General features: G+C 39.3%; 1 protein-coding gene across 1 annotated transcript in view; it reads right to left on the bottom strand.

Annotated features, from left to right (window-relative positions):
* The window catches only part of LINGO2 (leucine rich repeat and Ig domain containing 2), a 1,050,366-nt gene extending 1,039,632 nt beyond the window's left edge, over positions 1–10,734 (bottom strand). Inside the window, exon 1 of the mRNA XM_032479097.1 lies at positions 10,667–10,734. The gene's annotated coding sequence lies outside the window, so the exon portion shown is untranslated. The remainder of the gene's footprint in view (positions 1–10,666) is intronic.
* Positions 10,735–21,790: the final 11,056 nt, after the last annotated feature.

The raw sequence follows: 21,790 nt of genomic DNA, 5'->3' as shown, positions 1-21,790 counted from the left end.
TGGAAAAGGCTATTTGAGTCGGAGGAATTCCTATATGCAAAGGCATGCAGATGTATTTTTTTTAAAGAATGATTTTATCAGTAAGTACTAGATTTTTTTACTTTTAAATATTGTTTCCAACATCTCAAAACTTAGTATGAATTATTAATTAAATTCACGAGCACTTTATTCTTATAAAGTGATTAGTACACTTGATATCTAGATACTTTTTCTTCTCCCACAAGGAGAGCTAAATGCAGATGGATGATCTCCCCCAAAATGCAAATAGCTTCTCCATGGTTTTCTACCATTGCTAGTGACATAATATCTGATTATCGCCCATATTCTAAAGCTGTAATTTTACATTATTAATTTCTATTGAATCAAACTGCATATCCTCCCTCGAACTTCATATTAACATCATCACTGAACCTTCTTTACTGAGCCAGATAGTAATGCTTTTATCTTCGTTCCCCCTACTCCCTATAAAACTCACAGGAGGTGCTCCTACAGATGGACAAACAGGAAAAAAGTTCCCTATCCAATTGGACAGTCCAATCTACCTCTTCTCAACAGTCACCCAGACTGAAGAACTTTTCTAGACTACATAAGCACCTACAAATAATTACAGAAAATTCATTTCATTTCATAATTCACATTAACTTCATCAATCTTGTTCATATGTATTTTCAAGTATAATGATTGACAGAATACTTCATTTCAGGGTAATTTTATATAGTTTCTCTGCCAAAGATACCCTACATTTTATTGAAAGTTTATATAGTATCCTGTGAGACAAATACAGAACCAACCACAAATGCTTCCTTCCTAATTTTGGCATCTACAAAAATAAGATCACTAACATATGCATATGTTCTAGAATGCTCTCCAGTAATCTCAACTGAAAAGTTCTTTAAGAAAAAGAGGGCAATGGAGTGCCATCAATCTAGTTTAGTTAGGTAGAATCAGCTTTTATAAAAAAAACAATGAAAAGTATCAATTAAAGCCACGTACAGAGACACAAAATAATCTGCTACGGGTGCCACCACCTAAGGATATGTTTAACAACTACATGGAAGGAATATGTTGGAAGACATGCATCCAAGACATGAATAAATGGACTAGATTGTTAAGACCACTCATGGAAAAGTCCAAGGGAGGAGCATCTGCGATGCATATATCAGCTAGTACCCTCTCATCCACACAAACTGGCTGTTTTGCATTGCTGCCCCATCTCTGACACAGAAATAAGCTTGGTCAACAGCCTCTACCAAGAATCTAATCACATTAATGTTACAAAGACTTGTGTGACTTTGCTGAAGATTTTGAGATCATCAGAAGCAGTGCCACTGTACAAAGTACAGTTGACCCTTGAACAGAGATGGGGTCAGGAGAACCCATCCTGCACGAAGTTGAAAATTCTGTGTAACTTACAATCAGCCCTTCTTATGGGCAATTCCTTCATATCCATGGATCCTCAGACAATGGACATATGAGTTATTAGACATGAAGGAAAATAAGGTGAAGTAGGAAAGAATAATGGCACATATTAAGATATTTTTTTAAAAAGTTCTCTACTGAGTGCTTACTTGGTACCAGACACCTATTGGAGAAATCTTCTTATTCCTCCTTCAACCCTCATGGATAAATCTGTGATTTTCTACTTAAATTCTTACATGCATATAACACAAATTTTCATTATACATTTAGTTTCCTTCTCTGCTTATTAGTTATCTCCCAGATTAGGCTGCAAGTCTCTCAAATGCAGAATTTTATCTATTTCCTACAGACAATATATTACTCAGGGCCTACACCAGTGCTTAATGAAGGTATATAAAAAAATAATGCCAGTTGCAGCAATATGGATGGACCTGAAGACTGTCATTCTAAGTGAAGTGGGCCAGAAGGAGAAAGAAAAATGCCATATGACATCATTTATATGAGGAATCTAAAAAATAAGAACAATAAGAACACAAATGAACTACTTATTATTTATAACTAAGATGAATGAATTCTTGAATATGTGTAAGCACATTTGACTGTCCTTTATGATTGGATTACTGCATTCTGTTGATTCTTATTTTGTAGTTGGCTTTATTCCATTGATTACTATGTAAGTTTAAAAAGCTAAAACTCTAATCTGTTCTTAGAAACATTAATACATAAATGTAAACTAAAAAAAGTGCAGTATACTATATATAAGTATTTACATGCAATATAATGTGTATGTGCAGTAGAACTGTAGTAATTCTACCTAATAAAACTGAAAAACAATTAAAAGAAGAAGTACCTATTGAATGAATCAATCAATCTAACCTAGACTAAGTATTGCTCTATACCCACATTTCTCCTTAATGTCTCTTGGCGATCTTATCATGACAATATTTAAAGGACTGCAATGTTCCATCTACTTTCTTACTAAATGAAAAATGTAGAGTTCATTGTATGAGTATTTCAAGTTTATTTAATCATATTCCTAGGGGATATTTGGATTTTCTTCAATTCTTCAATAAATATGCATTTAAACAGTTTTTGCTTCTTCCTTTACAATCTGTCCCTCTTTTAGAGTCTTTTTTCCTGCCTTATTTAATTAGCTACAATTTCCATTATAACGTTGAGTAGAAATGAGAGCAGATATTCTTGCCTTGCTTCCAAGATTAGTGGAAAAGCATTTGGTCTTTTACCATTAAGTATTATATTAGCCACAGGCTTATTGCAGATGTTCTATATCAAGTTGAAGTTTCCTTAAACTCCTAGAATATTTGCTTGGAGATTGTATCAAGAGTAAATATTAGATTTTCTCAAAAACTTTGTGTGGCACCTACTGAAATGATCATATAATTCTGTGCTTGTTTTTTTACTCTGTTAATATGGTGTACTATGCTGATTGATTTTTCTAATGTTAAATCAACATTGCATTTCTGGGACGAACCCCACTTAGTCATAACATGTTATCTTTTTATAAACTGATTTATATTCACTTAAGTTTACTAATGTTGTTTATATTTATAGTTCATGAAAGATATGGGTCTGTAGTTTTTTTTTTTTTTAATGTCTTTTCATGATATTGGTATCAGTGTCTCAAAGGATAAGTTGAGAAGTGTCCCGTCTTTTACAATTTTCTGGAAAAATTGTGTAGAATTGGTACTACTTCTCCTTAAATGTTCAGAAGATTTTATTAGTGAGGTTATCTGTGGCTGAGGTTTACCCTGTTGAAAGACTCTGGGGTATTGTTTTGTTTTGAATCTGGGGTATTTTTAACAGCTGTATTGAGATATCATATACCATTAAAAGTACTCATGTGAACAACTCAATGATTTTTAGTACATATATAGATGTGTCCACTCAACACCACAATCCAGTTATGGAACAGATGCATCACCCTAAAAAATTCACTGTACCCACTTCCAGTCACTCACGATCTCCATTCCCAGTGTCAGGAAAACATCAGTCTACTTTTGACTTCCGTAGATGTGCTTCTCTATAGACATTTTATATAAATGGAAGAATGTATGTGGTCTTTTATGCCTGGCTTCTTTGATTCAGTATAATGTTTTTGAGGGTTTATTCCTATTGTAGCATGTATCAGTATTTCATTCCTTTTTATTGCTGAATATTATTCCATGGTATGAATACATTTCATTTTGTTTATTCACCAGTTGATTTGGCAGAGAAATATTTTAACTATAAATACAATTTCCTTAAAAGATTTGAAGCCATTCAAGTTATATATTTCTTCTTGTATGTACACAACACAAGAAGAGGAACTTCAAAACCAATTATTATGAACATTTGTAATATAACAGATATAATATATATAATACATAATATATAATAGATATATCATATATAATAATTATTCTTTTAATTTCACTCCAGATAGATAAACAAGTTTACAGCATCTCTAAGTACATACATGAGTATCTATTTCCATTACCAACAAATGCAATCTACCAGTGTTTCATCCTTGTTCCAACTCATCAGCAAAGCTATCTCACTGCAGTATTAATCTGCACTGGTTCAATTATTAGTGAGGTTATGTATCTATTATTTATTTATATTCCACTCACCTCAGGCCAGTTTACTCCCCTTTTATGAATTCTTCCCAGTTCACTCATCTTTCGCCCTATTCTGAATTGCCTAGTGAGACAACTCTTGCATTGTTATTTTATATAGTCTTATGAACAATAGAACAACAACAAGAATTTCTGAATGAGTTGTTAGACTGTTCTTTTTTTGTTAGCTTACCACTCACTTTTACTTTCTCTCCTTAACAAGATCACAAGATCCCTAAGAACAAGGACTTATGCACATACATCATTATATCTTGACTATCATACCAAAAATCACTTTAACATCAGTAAATATTTGAGTGTTAATTCAAATGAATTTAACTGATCAAGACCAGAGCTAAGGTTTTAGCATTTACCTACGAATAAAATTGAAGGCAAATCATAAAAAGAAATCATTTGTAATCCATAATCATATGGTTAACCAAGGCATGACAATCTAGAGCATATCTTCCCAAGGACTGCTTTTAGCAGTCTTTACATATAAATATAGATATAGATTAATATTTACTATTACTATATTTACTATCTAAGATAATAGATACTTTATATATTATATTATTATTCTTAATATATAGTATAATATATATAAAATATATGTGGAGTATAAACAGTATATAAGTATATATGTATGTACTTATAATACATAATCTATTTAATATACTACAATAAAATATATATTTATATAAACTATAGGATAAAATCATATGTATAAAACAAATATATTATTATAGAAAAGTCTAGTAAAAAATAGTTAAGAAGATAAAGGTTCTTTCCCTTTGACAAATGAAGCCCAACATTTCAAAATCAGCATTTATCACAAGGCACTGTTCTTGGCTCCCCTAGTACACTAAGAGCAATACAGTTTTTAATGCTAATTATTTCCCATCATGCTGGCTACTAGATAGGTATCTTGCAGCTAACCACAGTTACATTATAATAGAATGAGACTGTATAAAGACACAAAATCCTCTTATGCAGTCCAATTTAGAATTCATTTCAAAAACTCTCTAGTGCTACACCTAAAACTGGAATGTGCTTGGAATCTTAGATTTTTTGCATCTATTTCTGTTTAGGCAGTCCACTAAAACTTGGTTATGACTTTTGTAAAGACAATAACTCTCTCTTTATAGGTAATTTAATATTATGTTCTGTTATCCCTGCAAAAAACTTGTTTCCAAGTCTAGGTTCCTAGGTTTGCAGTTAATCTTACAATATTATTAGAGAAATGCATTCATAGTTTATATTGACAATGACACTAAAATTCAAAGGAAGGAAATGGTACTTGACTTATCCTTGCCACCAGTAAAGATAGGCTGTTCCTAACATTAACTAGTGAATACCTTTAGAAAAGCAACAAAATTCTTCTAGTCTCCAATCCTAGCAGGCCTCATATTTTACCAAAAGGGTACATAATTATTTCAATGGGGCTTTTAAAATTTTATTCAAATCAATGAGTCACTTAATATCTACCATTTACTGTCTTACTAATTCACCTGATGAAAATAACCCATAAATAATATAATTAGCATTTAAATCACTAAAATAAAATAGGACAAATGGAATACGAGTATGCCTGGGCGTATCCTATTGTAAAAATAAAGATATTGTATTGGTTTTGTGTCGAACTTCACATATTAAACCACCAAATCAACATTTCACAAGCTAAATATTTTTAAAGTGTTCATAGAAATTGGGTAACTGACCTGACAGTTGGGTTCATAGACATTGGATAACCAATGTAATGAAATCAGTGGCAATTGCTACTTATGTCATATTAAGTATACACAAGAAGAAAAATATGGAAATATAGAATGCTAAAAACAAAACAAAACAAACAAGAATTCCACTTAAAATTTACTATTCAAAAATATTTTGCTCTTCTTTCCTTTTTCCTTTTTCCTTTTCTTCATCATCATAATTCTTTTAGAACTGCTCAAATGCCCAGGTAGACTTTTTTATCTCATACAGTAAGCATTGTGCAATTTGTACCATATCAATAATACCCTGGAGAAAATAATCTCACATATGTACATATTAATTTAAATTTCACTTGTTAATAGGATCTCCAGAAGAAAAACTTTTCTCATCAAAGGCATACGAAAATCCATGGTTCATTAAGGAAGTATTACAGGTATTCTTTAAATATACTGTTTCATTTACCCATAGCAAGGTTACAATGTCGGACATTTACTTGGCATCTGAAAGTTCTGTTTTTCTTTTCCTAAAGCTTAAACCTAAGTGGAGTCAAATTTTAAACACAAGAAAAGAGTGGGTAAATACTAAATTTCCCCATTTTACTGAATTCAACACTGAGCCTTAGAAAAATTAGAGAACTTTTCAAAAGGGACACCATAGGTCTAAGAGACAGAAGTAGAATTCAAGGAGACTTCTACTGAATTCAAGTGCTTCTTCTACTTATTCATGCTGCCTCCCGGTGGCACTGAATTGGTTTCTCTTGGGAGATTTTTTGGACACTAGATTTTCTCTTTGAGGACATTTAAGAACCATTTAGTAACTGTATTTGTTGAGCGACACCCAAAAAATGTTACATTTACTAACAACTGAGATGAAGTTAAGGCTTTCCTAACATGGATTACTGATTTCTGAACAGATATACACTGACAACTGTGGCTCAACTATTTGCTTAATATCAACATTTCAGACCTGATTACTTTGGCCATTATGCACATGGAGAGAGTATTACCTACATGGAAATAAGACACTCAAAGCACAAATGCACCATGTCTCAAGGCAGTCCGTCCATTTCCAGTGACCACACTCCATGCTTGTATGCTTCCTAGTGCCAGTGGAGTTGCAACCAGACACAAGACACAACCAGACGTAAGAGACGATGGTCAACAGATGATCTGTACTCTCTAAAGAATCAGCCCCACATTCTAGGGTTTCTTCTATTTTTAAAAAAAGTGAACTAAATGGAAAAATCAACATTTTAAGACTACTTCCCATTTAAAAATAAAGTTCAGACTGATAATTGTAAAATAACTATACATTGGTACAGATTTCTTTCTGAAGGAAATAGTTTAACCAAAACAGAGAGAGAGCAAAAAGGAAAGGAGGGAGTGAATAACAGAAAAAGATTTTTTTAAACCAAAAAAAAAAAAAAAAAAAGGCTGCTTAAAGATGAAATCATAGAGATACATGCAGTCCGATGAGTAAAGCTTTTGTCTATAGTTAACCTGTCTCTCCTATTCATCCATTTCCTTAACAAACATCTTTTTTAAGCTCCACTGATTTTCTTTCAGCAAATACGATCTTTTGTGATTAAACAGTGTTTAATAATTCTTAACACCAAAAAGACCCTAAACCATATAGGGAAGGGGCTTGGTGACATAGTTCCTCATCAAAATTATAAATGGAATACCTAGAAATTGAGGGCTATGACAAACAGTCAAATACTCATGAAAATTCAGAAAACTGATTTTCTTTTTCAATCTAGCATCCTGCCTTATGGATAAAATGCAACCAAACTGTAGAATCAGTTAACTGACAAGCCTTTTTGCATACAGTGACCTCCTCTCCTTGTACTACAGGAAAACATTTCCACCTAGAGTCCTTTCACAGAACATCTAGAGACCAAATGAAATCAACCATAATGACAACCAGAGTCAGATAATAATCAGTTTTTAATTGAAGCATCAAGCCAATTAATTTGTGACAACATCCTATCACTTCTTATTCTTGACATGAAGTTTCAGAGGACTCAAATAGTTTTCAGGTCCATAGCATTCCTGGAACATTTCAATGTTTGGTTTCTTTAAAATCACATTTATGAAAGAGAGAAAAATCTTTAGAGATGAAGACCTAAAACTGAATCTGAGGATACAAACCAGCCTCACTAGTTTGATTCAATTAATTGTCAAGAAAAACAGTATCTCTTGTGCATCATATACACCGATTCTTAATGCTAGCAGATCTTCCTCTGGTCAGAGGTATCTTTCAGAAATAAAACTGAGCCCTTATTATGTATTTGTATTGCTTAATTCAATTCATCAAATAAATAATGTGTCTGAACATGCAGATAAATATATTTAGATGAGTAACTATTATTTTGTTACATAATAAAATTTCTAAAACTGTATATTTTAAGAACATAAACCATGGTTTTTGAGATTTCAGCAAGATATTTATTCTTGCCTTCTACACAAAGCTCTACCCATGTAATGCATGAATAACAAACTTTATATAAATCTTCCTTAATATCATGCTATATGTTATTCTGGATGGAAAAAAATGAATAAATTGGCCTGTTCCACTTCCAATAAACTACACTTATTATGTAATATTAACTTACATATTTACCTTAATAAAAATAATAGATGTCTACACAAATGATAACCAAATCACTTCAGTTATCATCAATAGGTAACTCATTACATTTAAATTCCTAAAATAAAATACCTGACAGTATCTCACAAAACATTTTCAGCAGAAAGTACTTCATTTTTCCTGCCTCATACTCTAACTGTATTGGAAGTAATGCACACTACTGGATGATGACAGTACACCGAAGAACATTTCCTTCTTTTAAAATGTTAACCACTGCTTCTCATTTTTGAGAAACATTTTTCACTTTCAGTATGTGGCCCAGCATTTCATGAATGCTGGATCTCCACTTTTAGTCAGTATTCCTAGAATATTCCATGCCCCCTCATGTTTTTCATCTTCCTTCAGCATTATTCTGCAAGAGGTTTAACATCACAAGTCGGGTTTGTTAAGAGCCACCTTTAGAGGACTCTGAAATTGCATTGCTGAGTGTAAAATGACCACATATGATATACACAAACACGAAACAGCACACTGAAAAATAACATACATTGCCAGCTGCCTGACAGACATGGTGTAATCACGCCAAGCACACACAATACTCTCACTTTTTTTTTTTTTGATTTAGACACAATCATCAAACATATTCAGTGTCCACCGTGCCCAAGGCAGTAGCTAGTGGAAATGATTTTTGTTAGTGGTTTGAGGAAGGATTTTTTTTTTTGGTCAGAGTCAGTGTGAAATGTGAAATGAATCCTACTTAATCAAATAATCTGAACTTCATGGCCATTTACCAGCAACCTCCACCCCACCCCCACCTCATACACACAAGCTTAACTTCACCCTCCTTCCTCCCCTGCTGTTCTTGCCCTGACTTCCTCCTCATAATTCATTCTCATTCTCTCTCTCAATCTCTCTCTCAATCTCTCTCTCAGTCTCTCTCTCTCTCTCAGTCCCTCTCTCTCTCTCTCTCTCCCCCTTCTCCCTCTCCCTCTCTATCAGCAGCTTTGCTCTGTTCTCAGAGCCAATCCCTTGGGGAAAGAAATCAGTAAAATGCTGGCTGGTGAGACTTCACCATCAGGTGAAAGGGAAGGGGAGGAAAAGCAGAGGGTGTGGTACTCCTTTCTCCACCACACTCCACCCCTGGAGTCGCGCACTCCAGTCCACTGCGGCTCAGGGGAGCACAGCAGGTCCCCTTGCTCACCTCGGAGCAGCCCGGCCCCAAAACCAGCCACCTGGCAACCTCTGCAGAAAACTTCACTCAAAGCAGTCAAATATTTAGGCGAGGCAGACAAAATTAGGGATTAGTTCTAATATACCTTCCACGGAGCTCCACGGAGGAAGACTGTAAAGCACCTTTAGATACAGACACCACCGACCCGCACCCTCCACCCTCTCTCACCCTGGGCATCTGGCTGAGAACTGACAGAGAACCCGGGGGCGACAGGAGAGTGGAGAAAGAAGACCTTACCTCCCGGGACTGCCCTCAGGGCGCGGGCCAGGATCGCATCCCCGAAGTGACTCCGGCTCCGGCTCCGGGCACAGCTTTCCGGAGCTCAGCCCGGATTCGGACCCGCGTCCCCGCAGTTGTGCGCGCAGCCAGGAGGCGCGCCGGGACTCCGGCTCCCGCCCCCCGCCCCAGCCCGGCTCGCCTCCCCCTGCCGCGCCCGCTCCGCCACCCCGCGGGCACGCTCGCTCCCCGCGCTCGCCCCTCCGCCTCCCGGCGCCCCCACACCCACCCGCTCCGCGGCGCCCGCTGGGAGCCTCTAGCGGAGGCGAAAGGAACCGCAGCAGCCCCGCGGCGCCCGGGCTCCGACGCCGGCTGCCGGGAGTCAGCCGGGAAGGGGCGGGGGCTTCACGCGCACCCCAGTTCGCCGCGCCGATGCCGCAGCCGCCCGCACCTGCCCACCTGCGCCGGGTTCACCTGCCACCGAGTCCTAACTCGGTGCCCACAGCGCTCTCTGGCAACGAGGGGGTGGGTCTGCGGTGCCAATGGAGGAAAAAAAAAAAAAAAACGCCGCGCGCGCGCGCACACACACACACATACACACGCACACGCTGTAAACCAGCCTGGACAGGACCCAGCACGATACCTATGTCCAGTGGATTCCACAAAGTCTAAGGTCAGGACACTCCCTTCGCCTTGCTGTCTCCCACCTGGGCACCGGCGGCGCGGGCGACTCCCTATCTTGCCCGCCCCGAGCCATTCGCACGGGTTGTGCAAGGAGCGATCATCCCAACTTGGCTTGACTCCCCCTCCACCCCCTCCCCAACATCTATTTTAAGTTATCCTTCCTGGAAATTCAGACAGCGGTTTTTCTGCCTCTTACCTTTGAGACGCGGGCAATTCTCTTTCCTGTCCTTAAAATCCAAAGCTAACGATGCGACGCACACAAGTCCAGTGGCTTTTCCTTGACCCCCTCGCCTCAGCTCGGCCGGCTTTTCCTTCCAGAGGGACCCAGAGACGGGTGGCGGCTCAAAAGCCCTCACACTGGCGGCGCCTCCAAAGCTTCACGCCTGTGGAAACGGAGACGGGGACAACCTCCCCGGCATCCGGAAGCCTTCCAGTCCCTCCTTGGTCAACTTGGCTATTTAATTTTCCTCCTCAACCCCACAGGCCCGTCAGTCAATTCCCCGGCTTCAAGCAGGAAAGAAGCGCATATTCACAGTTCTGGCCATTCCCCGCTCCCTCTCTCTCTTTCTCTCTCGGTAATAACCCCGCCGCCGCCACCTGTTCTCCCCTTAATTTGGAAAATCTAGTCTCTGCTCGGATTAGGTGCGGACTCCGTGGAGGGTGCTGTAAGAAGAACCACTCCAAGACACAGCTTCAGAAACCCCTCTCCCTGGGCAGCTCTTCGCGAAGGTGTCTGCTCTGAGGAAACTTTGAGGGGAGACAGCGGCGGCCGTGAGGGGCTGGGCGGGCGACGGGTGGCGAGTGCCCGGTGAGGAGCCTGAGGAGACCGCAGCCTTGACGGGCAGGGCGGGTGACGGGTGGCGAGTTCTGGGAGAGGAGTCTGAGGAGGCGGTAGCCGTGAGGGGCTGGGCGGGCGACGGGTGGCGAGTGCCAGGTGGGAGCCTGAGGAGACCGCAGCCTTGACGGGCAGGGCGGGTGACGGGTGGCGAGTTCTGGGAGAGGAGTCTGAGGAGGCGGTAGCCGTGAGGGGCTGGGCGGGTGACGGGTGGCGAGTGCCAGGTGAGGAGCCTGAAGGAGGCGGCTGCGAGGAGGAGGGACCCAAGGCGGGATGCGGGCGGCGGGCGGCTGGGTCCGGGCGGCGGGCGGCTGGGTCCGGGAGGCTGGGCTCGCCGCGCGGGCTGCGCGCACACATACGCACACACGCACGGACCCGCGCGCGCGCGCGCAGCTACACACGCACGCCCGGCCCCGCGCCCACGGCCTCAGGCCACTGGCGAGCGGGAACACGAGAGATGTGAGGAGGGGCAGGTGTAACAAGGATTCAGAATACAGAAGACTCAGTCACTCTGCGCTAGTTAGCGGATTGCTTCAGACCGGCAGTTCCTTCCTGCAAGCCCTCAAGTCCATTCGACCACCTCCTGGGTCCCTGCCCTGTCTGGCATCTCGGCTCCCTGGTTCTTTCCTTAGGCCAGTTACTCTCCCAGCACCCTGCCAGAGGTTGCTGGACTGAAGATTAACCATGTCCCCATCTCCACCCTCCAGGGCCACCTCTGTCCCTTCCAACGTAGAGCAGATAAGTGGTAGCAGCTGCCTGTGAGAAAGCCGTGAGGCTTCCCGAGGTCTTCCGAATAGAGGAGCCTAAGCATCGTTTCCTGGACACAATCCCTTCTAATCCTTTTCCTGCCCGCTCCCTCACGTAACATTTCCCCCAGGAGCTCCTGAAGTTCGCATAGATCTTTTAGAAGCAACTGCACAGCGATTGGTGACGCCTAGCTTTTGAATCTGGGCTTATTTAGGGTCTACGCTTCTATTGTACACTAGACGGTAGCAGGTGAACGGCTCAGCTGGAGAAAGGGGAGGGATTACGAGTCTGGAGACCCAGCCCCTTTAGCAGCCATTTCCAAGGTTTTGCGCCAGGAGTTGCTCTCCAGGTTTCGGGCTAGCTTCGGTCCCAACTTCTGTTTCTTCCGTCGACCGCCGGGAGGACTCCCTGGGTGCGCGCAGCTGGGGAGCCCCAGCGGGGAGAGACTCTGCTGTCAGAAGAGCCCGGGGTTCCTTCACAGCTCCCCAGGAAGGAGCTTCCTCGCGGGAGTTTGTCTTACCCGGAATGGGCTTCTGGAACTTGCTCGCCGAAAGTAAACTTTTGCTCTTTTTATCCTTTAATTTTCTTTTCTTTTTTAACCCTGGTTCACCTTTGTGCTCTTCGAGGTCGCTACACCAGCAGAGCGTTACTCTGCCTTTCCAAGTGCTGGCTAACCTAAGTACTGCTGTGGGTCTTTTCAGTTCTGGGCTTCGCGAATCTCTAAACCTCGGGACCTGTGGGAAGAAAAAGCAAAGTTGCGTGGCGTGGGGATTGCGCGAGGTTCCTTTGCTCCAGCTCTGGACGCGTCGCTCCGCCAGTCTTCATCCAGGAAGCTCTCCGGAACCAGGGGCTCGTGAGTGGCTCTGGGAGTCCGCTTCAAGTTGAAAGGAAGACAGTACAGAAACGCCAGACGTGGAGCTGCCATGGCTGAAAGTGGAACAAAAGGATGATTCGGTGCAAAAGGTGAAACTTGTGTTGATAGGCGCTCTAGCAGCGCTACTCAGAGAGCAGTAATCGATCCGTAGCCTTCGAAGGTGACCGTTGCCGCGCCCAGGATCTGCAGACCAACAGCTATTGGGCGCACGTATGTATTCCAGGGATAAACCGTCTTTGGATTCGGTGTAAGCAGACTCTGCAGGAAGCATAAACCGTGAGGGTCGGTTTTAGAGGGTGAAGGATTGGATCAATCAAGGCTGCCCCTTGGAGCCAGGGGACCGCTGACAACACCCTCCTGCTCGTTTTCGTCTGTGCACAAGGCTACTTACAGACCCGCAAGTAGGGAGTCGGAGTGCAGGGTTCCACGCTCCGACTTTCCTTATGATGCAGTTAAGAAAGAGTTTAAAGTGAAACCTCGGAGCCTGCGTGAAGGAGACGTGAATAATGAATTTGGTGGTGAGATGCTAAAGGATAAAGAGGCATTTCATTTCTATGTGTATTAATTTGCCAGGGGTTTAATATTCCAAGATGTATCTCGGACACTGAGTTTTTTTCATTTACAAGTGGAGAATGTTCCCAGTGTTTTCGACCTGGTATAAATCTATACATTACCTGCTTGGTATGAAGTTTAATACTTCTTCCAGTTGTGATTCTTATTCCTAACTGATAAATAATAAGTGGCTGTTCCTGGTTACTGAAGTGAAGTAGCAGTAAGAATTACAATAAACTATTTCCAACAAAACTTCCCATTTAACATTATTTCTGATGACATGAACCTGTGGATTAGTAACAAAATATCGTGGCAGGCTATTAGAGAAGAATTCTAGAACTGTAATCAAGAGACTCAATGGGTGAAAGTTAAGAAATCAGAGCTGACTCCTCTCCAGAAAGATAGGGGCTTGAAATTCCTTCCTTGATTGCTGGTGATGTGCAAGCCACTCTCTGCTACTAAAGGCTCACTTTAAAATAAACAAACATAGGTCATTTGCACATTTCAGACTCAAAAGGCGTCTTACAGTTCTGTAGAATGTTGTACAAAGTCGTGTGCCAGCAGCAGAGGAGTTTCACTTACCTTGAGTGTGTGGCTCACAAGGTGTGTAGGCAGCAATGATAATATTCTTGGTATAATATTCTTGATATTTAAATGCACTTTCAGCAAAATAAAAAGCCTTTGGATTTATGAGTTTCTTCAAGAAGGGTTCACTTCTCACTCTTCTTGGGAAAAAAAAAATACAGTTTCCTCAATGATTTTTGATTGTTGCCAAACCAAACTCACATTTGTTATTTTTTTATACAAAAGAAAAGGAGGGGTATAGGAATCATTCTTTTCTCTCCTACTTCACACTTTGCTTTTATGGGGAAAAATAGTTGTCAAGAGAAGAAAATCTCAGGGTCAGAGGATTCATCCAGTTCCCTACACCCTCACATCTGTCTTCATTATCAAGAAGAAATTATTGAGACTCAAAGGTACTGTCAAATCCAAGAGACTTCCAAATCCACCCCCTACCATATTAAAATAACTGCTGCATTGTTTTAGTGTTGTATATTTCCCAAAATTCTATGACAAGTGAAAATTGAAGTCGGTATATATAATCTCTTCCAATGGAGATTTTCTCTTGAACCTTTTATCTCTTCAAGATAATTGCTGCATGAAATGTATTTTCAGAAGCTTTTTTCTTCCCTGGCAATAGTACTTTATTAGTATATTGCTTTGTTACAGATTAAATTTACTCTTTGTTTACTGGTATGCCTTTCCCACTGCACTATGAGCTCTGAGAGCAAGAATGGGGTACTGTATACAACAACGGTATTGCATACGGCATTGTTGCACCCTGACATCTAGTACAGAATCTATCACAGAATAGATGTACATAATAAGGATGGCGATGATAAGGAAAGCTACCGTTTATTGAGTAACTACTGTGTGCCGTGATTAATGTACATTTTTTCAGTTGATCTTCACAACCCACTGACCTAAATTCTAAATCCTCAATTATAGGGAAATTCATGCATATGCAAATTTAGCCAAGATCACAAAGCAGTTTTATCACTGCTGATTTGGGAATAGAATCCATATCTGCCTGACTCTAAAGTCTACATTATTAACTGCTTTATTCCATTCAAATAGCCAGGCACCACATTTTCAATTAAGGTTAAGGGAAGTTTATATGTTTAATGCCGAATACAGGAATATGTCAAATTTAAGATAAATTCTTTAGCTTTTATGCAATCTATTCAATATTGATTTAATTGTGGGAACATTGGAAGACTGTCGTTCTTTTGTGTTAAAATATGTTGCTGTCTTCTAGGCATTATTACCATGAGAATGCCAAATACTGAGCTGTACATTTCCTTGAAGGGAGAGAGGTCAGGCCACTATGAACTTATAGAAAATTTTTCATTGTTTATTTCCATGTAAATATCCTTAGGTTAAAAGAAGAAGTGAATGCTATTATAAAGCTTCATTTATGCAGGATGGATAAGTTCTAGAGATCGGTACAACATTCTGCCTATACTTAACAGTACTGTATTGTACACTTATAAATGTGTTCAGAGAAGAGGTCCCATGTTAAGTGTTCTTACCCCAATTAAAAGATTTTTAATAGAGCCTGGGAACACAGACAACATTGAATACAGGGTGACATAGGAATATGCTACGAAGATGTAGTTGTCATTTCCAGAGGCTCACGTTACAAAACTTTTTTAAATTGAAATGTGGTTGATTTACAGTGTTAGTTTCTTGTGTACAGAAAAGTGATTCAATTATATATATAATTGAATGTATATATATATTCTTTTTCAGATTCATTTCCATTGTAGTTTATTACAAGATGGTGAGTATAGTTCCCTATGCTATACAGTAAGACCTTGCTATTTTGCCTATTTTGTATATAGTTGTGTGTATCTGCTAATCCCAAACTCTTGATTTATCTCCCCCTCCCCTTTGGTAATCGTGTTTGTTTTCTATGTCTGTGAGTCTGTTTCTGTTTTGTAAATAAGCCCATTTATATCATTTTTTTAGATTCCACATATAAGTGATACCATATGATATTTCTGTTTCCCTGTCTGACTCACTTAGTATGATAATCTCTAGGTCCATCTATGTTGCTGCAAATGGCATTATTTCATCCTTTTTTTATGGCTGAGTAATATATTCATTATATATATATATTCCAGTATATATATATTTATTTATAATATATATTACATCTTCTTTATCTAGTCATCTGTTGGTGGACATTTAGGTTTCTTCCATGTCTTGGCTATTGTAAATTGTGCTGCTCTGAATATTGGGATGCATTCAAATTAAGAATTTTCTCCAGATATATGCCTAGGAATGGGATTCCTAGATCATATGGTAACTATTTTTAGTTTTTTAAGGAAACTCCGTACTATTTTCCACAGTGGCTGCACCAATTTACATTCCTACCAACAGTGTAGGAGGGTTTCCTTTTCTCCACACCCTCTCCAGCATTTCTTATTTGTAGACTTTTGATGAAGGACATTCTGACCAGTGTAAGATGATACCTCGTTGTAGTTTTGAACAATACATTTTTAAATCTTGTATCATTGCATTACAGACAGAGTACATCTATAGGATGTAGGAGACTGCCGTGGAAGAGAATGAGGAAGTTCTCTTCATACTGACATGCAAAGGTCTCCAGGGTATTTTTAGGTGAAATAGCAAGGTGCAATGAGAAAACACCAGAAGTTAATAAAAGTTGTTAGAATGAGAGACAAATGGGCAGATGGTATCAAAGACTGAAATGAGACTTGATATGTTCTTTCGATTGTGGAACTGTGTGGAATTTTTACCTGTCAAAATTTAAAAAAACAAAAAACTATTCTTGAGGGATTGCATGAGAAGGAGAATATAACAGATGCATTTCATCCATTACTTTTAAAAAATAGTGTAAAATAAGGTGAATAGAAGGTGTTAAGAAATCTGGCCTGTGGTACATTTGCTTATTCATTCCCTTTACCAGGGAGAGACCTTGAGGGAAAAAAGCAAAGGGAAGTGTCTCTAGTCAGCCCAGGTTGCCATATCAAAATACCATGGAATGGGTGGCTTAAAGGAAAGAAATTTATTTCCCATGCTTCTGAAGTCTGGGAAGTCTTTGATCAAGGTACCAGCTGATTCAGTTCCTGGGGAGAGCTCTCCTCCTGACTTGTACACTGCCTTCTCTGTGTGTTCTCATGTGGCTTCCCCACTGTGCATGCAGAGAGAGAGAGGTGTCCCTCTTCTTAAGCCCACTAATCCCATCATGAGGTCCCCACCTTTATAACCTAATCTAACCCTGATTATCTTCTAAATGTTCCATCTCCAAATACCATCCCACTGGGAGCTGGGGATTCAACAATATGGGTTTGGGGGCAGGGAGGTCACAAACTTTCAGTCTGTAACAGGAAGTGACCAGATTTAATCTTCTGGGCCATTGGACTTCCTCTGGGTAAGCAGACTGATGGTACTTGCTAGGAAGAAGAGGTCCATCCTTGTGTCTTCAGCAGGATGTCGCTAGCTAAAGATTACCTACAATGAATAGAACCGAGGTCTATGAGACATGGCTCCCTGGAGAATGTCATTTAGGCCATCTAACTCAAGTATAAATGGAGATGTTTCATAATATAAATGCTGCCCAAGGGATGAGATACCATGCACGCCTCGTTTATTTATTCTGGGCTAGAGTAACATGTGTGTTACAAGAAGGAAAGACCTGGAGAACCATTCCTGATGAACCTCTTGTTTGTAACTTTGAAATTGTTTAGTTTAGGTTGATGCTGCTTATGATCTCTGATTCATAGCAGTCTGCTTTGAAAGATCCAGTCCTGTGAATAGCTCAAAAGTTGCTGGTTTAATTGAAATTTTTTGAACATCTGTTTTGCACCAGGCACTGTTCTAAGAGAATTAGATTTAATGATTCATTTATGACTACAGCAAACCTATTAAATATTATCTTCATTTTATAAATGAGAAAGTCACAGAGAGGTTCAGTGACCTTGCCATGGTCACACAGCTGATTACTGGTATAGGGAGGGTTTAAACTTTGACTATCTAAATTTGGAGCTCAGTTTCTTAACCAGCACTACAAGGTTCTATATTAGCTATCAGGTCCATTTGTACTGTTTGTCACAAACTCCCCAGACTATAAATAGTACATGACTCCTGACTGCACAAAAAAAAAAAAAAAAAAAAAAAAACCCTATGGAATGATTGTACCCATCTGTGCCATGCACTGTGCCAATTACATAATACACATTATTTTTCAGAACAACTCCATGAATTAGGCAATATTACCATCATTCTACTAGTGACCAATATTTAGGTTACTCATTACCTAGAAATCTCACTGCCATTAAGGACAGAACCAGAATTTAATTCCAGCCCTTATTGCTTTGAACCATTTTAACTACTTTTAAGTTAAACTATTATTTTAAACTACAATGTTGTGTTTGAAACAGAGGCACTTGCTTAAAATTCAGTAACCATTCTAGTTTTTCCAATTCAAAACACACGCTACAACAATATAAACAGAAACTAAACATAGAGTTGTAATAAATATCCCTGCGAGCAGTTGGAGTGTTTTGCTGTAAGAAACGACCTAACAGTCAGTGATTTACCACTTGCCATTCTCTTAAGATAAGTGGATACCCTTGTGACAGTTTTTGACTTTTTTTTTTTTTTTTTTTTTGACAAGGGACGACATCAGACAAGGTAATATGGTCAGAAAAAAAAATGTTACATTCTTTTTACAACAACTTAGGCCCAATTTATCTTTATACAAAAGTGGTGCTTATTTTCTTAAACTATCTGTCAGTCAGTGGGTTTGTAAAACTATCAAATAAAATTCCAAAATGGCATTCTCTGTGGCACATTAGAAAAAGGAAACAGTCAATAGAAAGCTTTTACTTCAACCCTGATTCAAATTTCCTTGTTCCTTAATTTCCTGAAAATAAAGCAATGCTTAGAATGGGAGTTAAAACGTGAGCCACAGTTGTCACCTAGGGGCAAGCTCACATTGATGGGGATCACATACCAGGCCAAGGAGTCTGAAAATTACCCTGACGCTGATGCTGACTTTATAAACTTATCCCTAGATTCATGCGTCTCTGCGTAATGGTTAATCTACAGATTCCAGGGTTAGACTCCTTGTATTTGAATTCCAGCTCTGTGACTTGCTAATTGCTTTTGAACTCTTACAAGAATAATAAAATATTTCCTTAGGAGGGCCTTGTAACTCGTTTTGGGGAAAATAGGAAGAGGGGGAAAAGATCAGGAAGGGAAATTGTAAGAATGCTACCCAGAGGAATACATTCCAACCAGAATCACAAAGGATTAATTGACTGCAGTATGAATACAAACAGGAAGGCAGAGCTTATGCAGTTTTCAAAGGCTGGAAGGAAGTGAGAATGGGGATAAGAAGAAAGAGAGAGAAAGAGAGAGATTTTGTTCCTTCTGGGATAACTGCAGACGGATGTTTAAAGTTTAAGAAAGAACTATTCCCCAGTGACTCAGAATGTGACTGAATCTGAAGATAGAACTCATTAAATTAAAATGAAGCTATTAGGATGGACCCTAATCTAATCTAAGTGGTGTCCTTATAAGAAGAGGAGATTATGACACACAGAGTGACATCGCAGGCTCAAAAGTAAAAAGAGATGTTCACAAGACTGCAGCCATCAGCAAGCCAAGGAAAGCGGTCTCAAGAAATCTTGACTTTGGACTTTTAGCCTCAGGAACTATGAGAAAGTACATTTCTGTTGGTTAAGCCACCCATTCTGTGGTATTTTCTCGTGGAAGCCCTAGTAGGCTAATACAGAAGAGAAGATCATCTAAGAGATGGAACTGGAGCCACCTCTTGATGGGACTTACCAACTACACCTAGGTTGTAAAAACGACATATTGCAAAAATCTTGCATACATTATTTTTAAAAGCTTGGGGGTAACATTAATAAGCTTACTCTCAGAAAATTACCTTAGAGGAAGAAGAATGAAGGAGGGCAGACTGGGCTAGTTAGTAATTAAAGATGTGGTCTGAATGAAGGAAGTGAAGACATGGAAAAATGTGTAGAGATTCCAGAGAGATAATGAAGGTAGAAATAACAGTATTTTGGGACTGATCTAATAAGTGGCAGTGGAGAGGGAGAAGGCTGCAACTAAATGATTGTACCTTTTCCAAGGTAGTAAACTTAGGAAGGAAAGATTCTTTTGTAATTGTTTATTTTTGATAGTGGATAGTTGCAGATGGTGATTTAAGCATAGTCAGGGTGATAGCTATAAATGAACACACCAAAAGTTCAAAAATGAACATTAAATACCAAGGTATGAAAACGATGTAAGATGTGTTTTAAGGCAGTATGCAGTTAAGGACAAATGTTTGTTTTAAAAAACTGGTTGTTAGGAATGTGGCAATTTCCTTAACTGGAAGATCAAAAAAGGATTCCTAAAGAAGCTGGTTCCCCAAGGATGAAGTGCTTGCGCATGTGAAATTGGAGAGAGAGAGAAAATGAGTAAAGATAAAATGAACCAAGATATGGTGAGCCAGTGAAAATGATATTCACACACAGGAAGTAAAACAGAGGTTGGAGGATACAATTAGGGGGAGAATATAGTTGGAAATGGTTTTGAAACTGAATTTTAATGAGATTGTACAGAGTTTAGAGCTCTGGGGTAAATATGGAAATGATACTTACCCTGCTTATACTAAGGATACATAAATTATTGTCTGTGGGTCACATATCAGTAAGGAAGAGGTTGTGAGTAATGTCTTGGCTTATACAATATGGTACTTTATTTCTCTAGTAGGAAAGAAATCTGGGAGCAGGCACTCCAGGGCTTATGTGGTGGCTTCTTTGTGTCACAATCATAAGCCCTTTGTTGTTGTTCTGCTCTATGTAGTTTCCTTTTCCAAGGTCATTTTGGGTTCCAAGAAGTCAGCTGAAATCCCAGTCATCAAATAGAGTGGGATGGAGGAAGATGGAAAGGCAAGTTTCGGAGTGTCTCACACAATATTTTGGCTCACATACTTCAGTCCTTTGGTCACCAGAACTATAAGGCAGACAAGGGGAAATGTTCTCTTTTAGCCATGTGGCAACCTGCCCAGTGGATAATGGGAGTTCACTTACTGAAAGCTAAAGATAAAAATGAATGTTCGAATTAGAAGCTATCCATTCTCGGCCACTGGTTATTTTTGGCTGAAATTCATTTACTCAGAATTACTAAAGAGGTATCTACTTGTTATTGTCCTTAAGTTTCTCTAGATATAGTCTTTCACTTTTTGTGTTCTCTTGTCTCAAATTATAAACCTTTTTTTTTTCTCACTAAAATTTGATCTTGCCTAAGTAGTCTCAAAAATGTATTTGAATATTTTGGTTTTTGCCTGTTTGGGTTTGGCATACACATAAGTGAAGAAAAAGTAAGTTTTGAAATGTTTTCGTTGATAAATGATGGTTCTATGAATAACTAATCTGCAATCTAAAATAATGAAATCTTCATGTGACAACACCATATAGAGTAGGTGTTATTATAAAGTAGCTCAAAATTAAGCTTTGGTCACCTTGAAAATGTATAGCATCTCAAACATTCTGACCAATTTATTTATAGTCCCACATCCAAAGAATTATGTCTCTTAATAGAATGTAATTCTGAAGAAATTGTGGCTGAAATTTTATTCCAAAGCTAGTAACATAGCATAAAGCATCAATGAAAAACTTCACTATTAAACTGAATGTTGTATAGCATGCCTCAGCCTTCTACCAGTTGAAGTTGGGTTTTCTAAAGCTTTGCAAACATCAGGAAGACAA

This window comes from Camelus ferus, chromosome 4 (assembly GCF_009834535.1).
Source record: "Camelus ferus isolate YT-003-E chromosome 4, BCGSAC_Cfer_1.0, whole genome shotgun sequence".
NCBI classification, from domain to species: Eukaryota; Metazoa; Chordata; class Mammalia; order Artiodactyla; family Camelidae; genus Camelus; species Camelus ferus.
The sequence above is the reverse complement of the archived record's forward strand: the minus strand, read 5'-3'. Positions and strand labels throughout refer to the sequence as shown.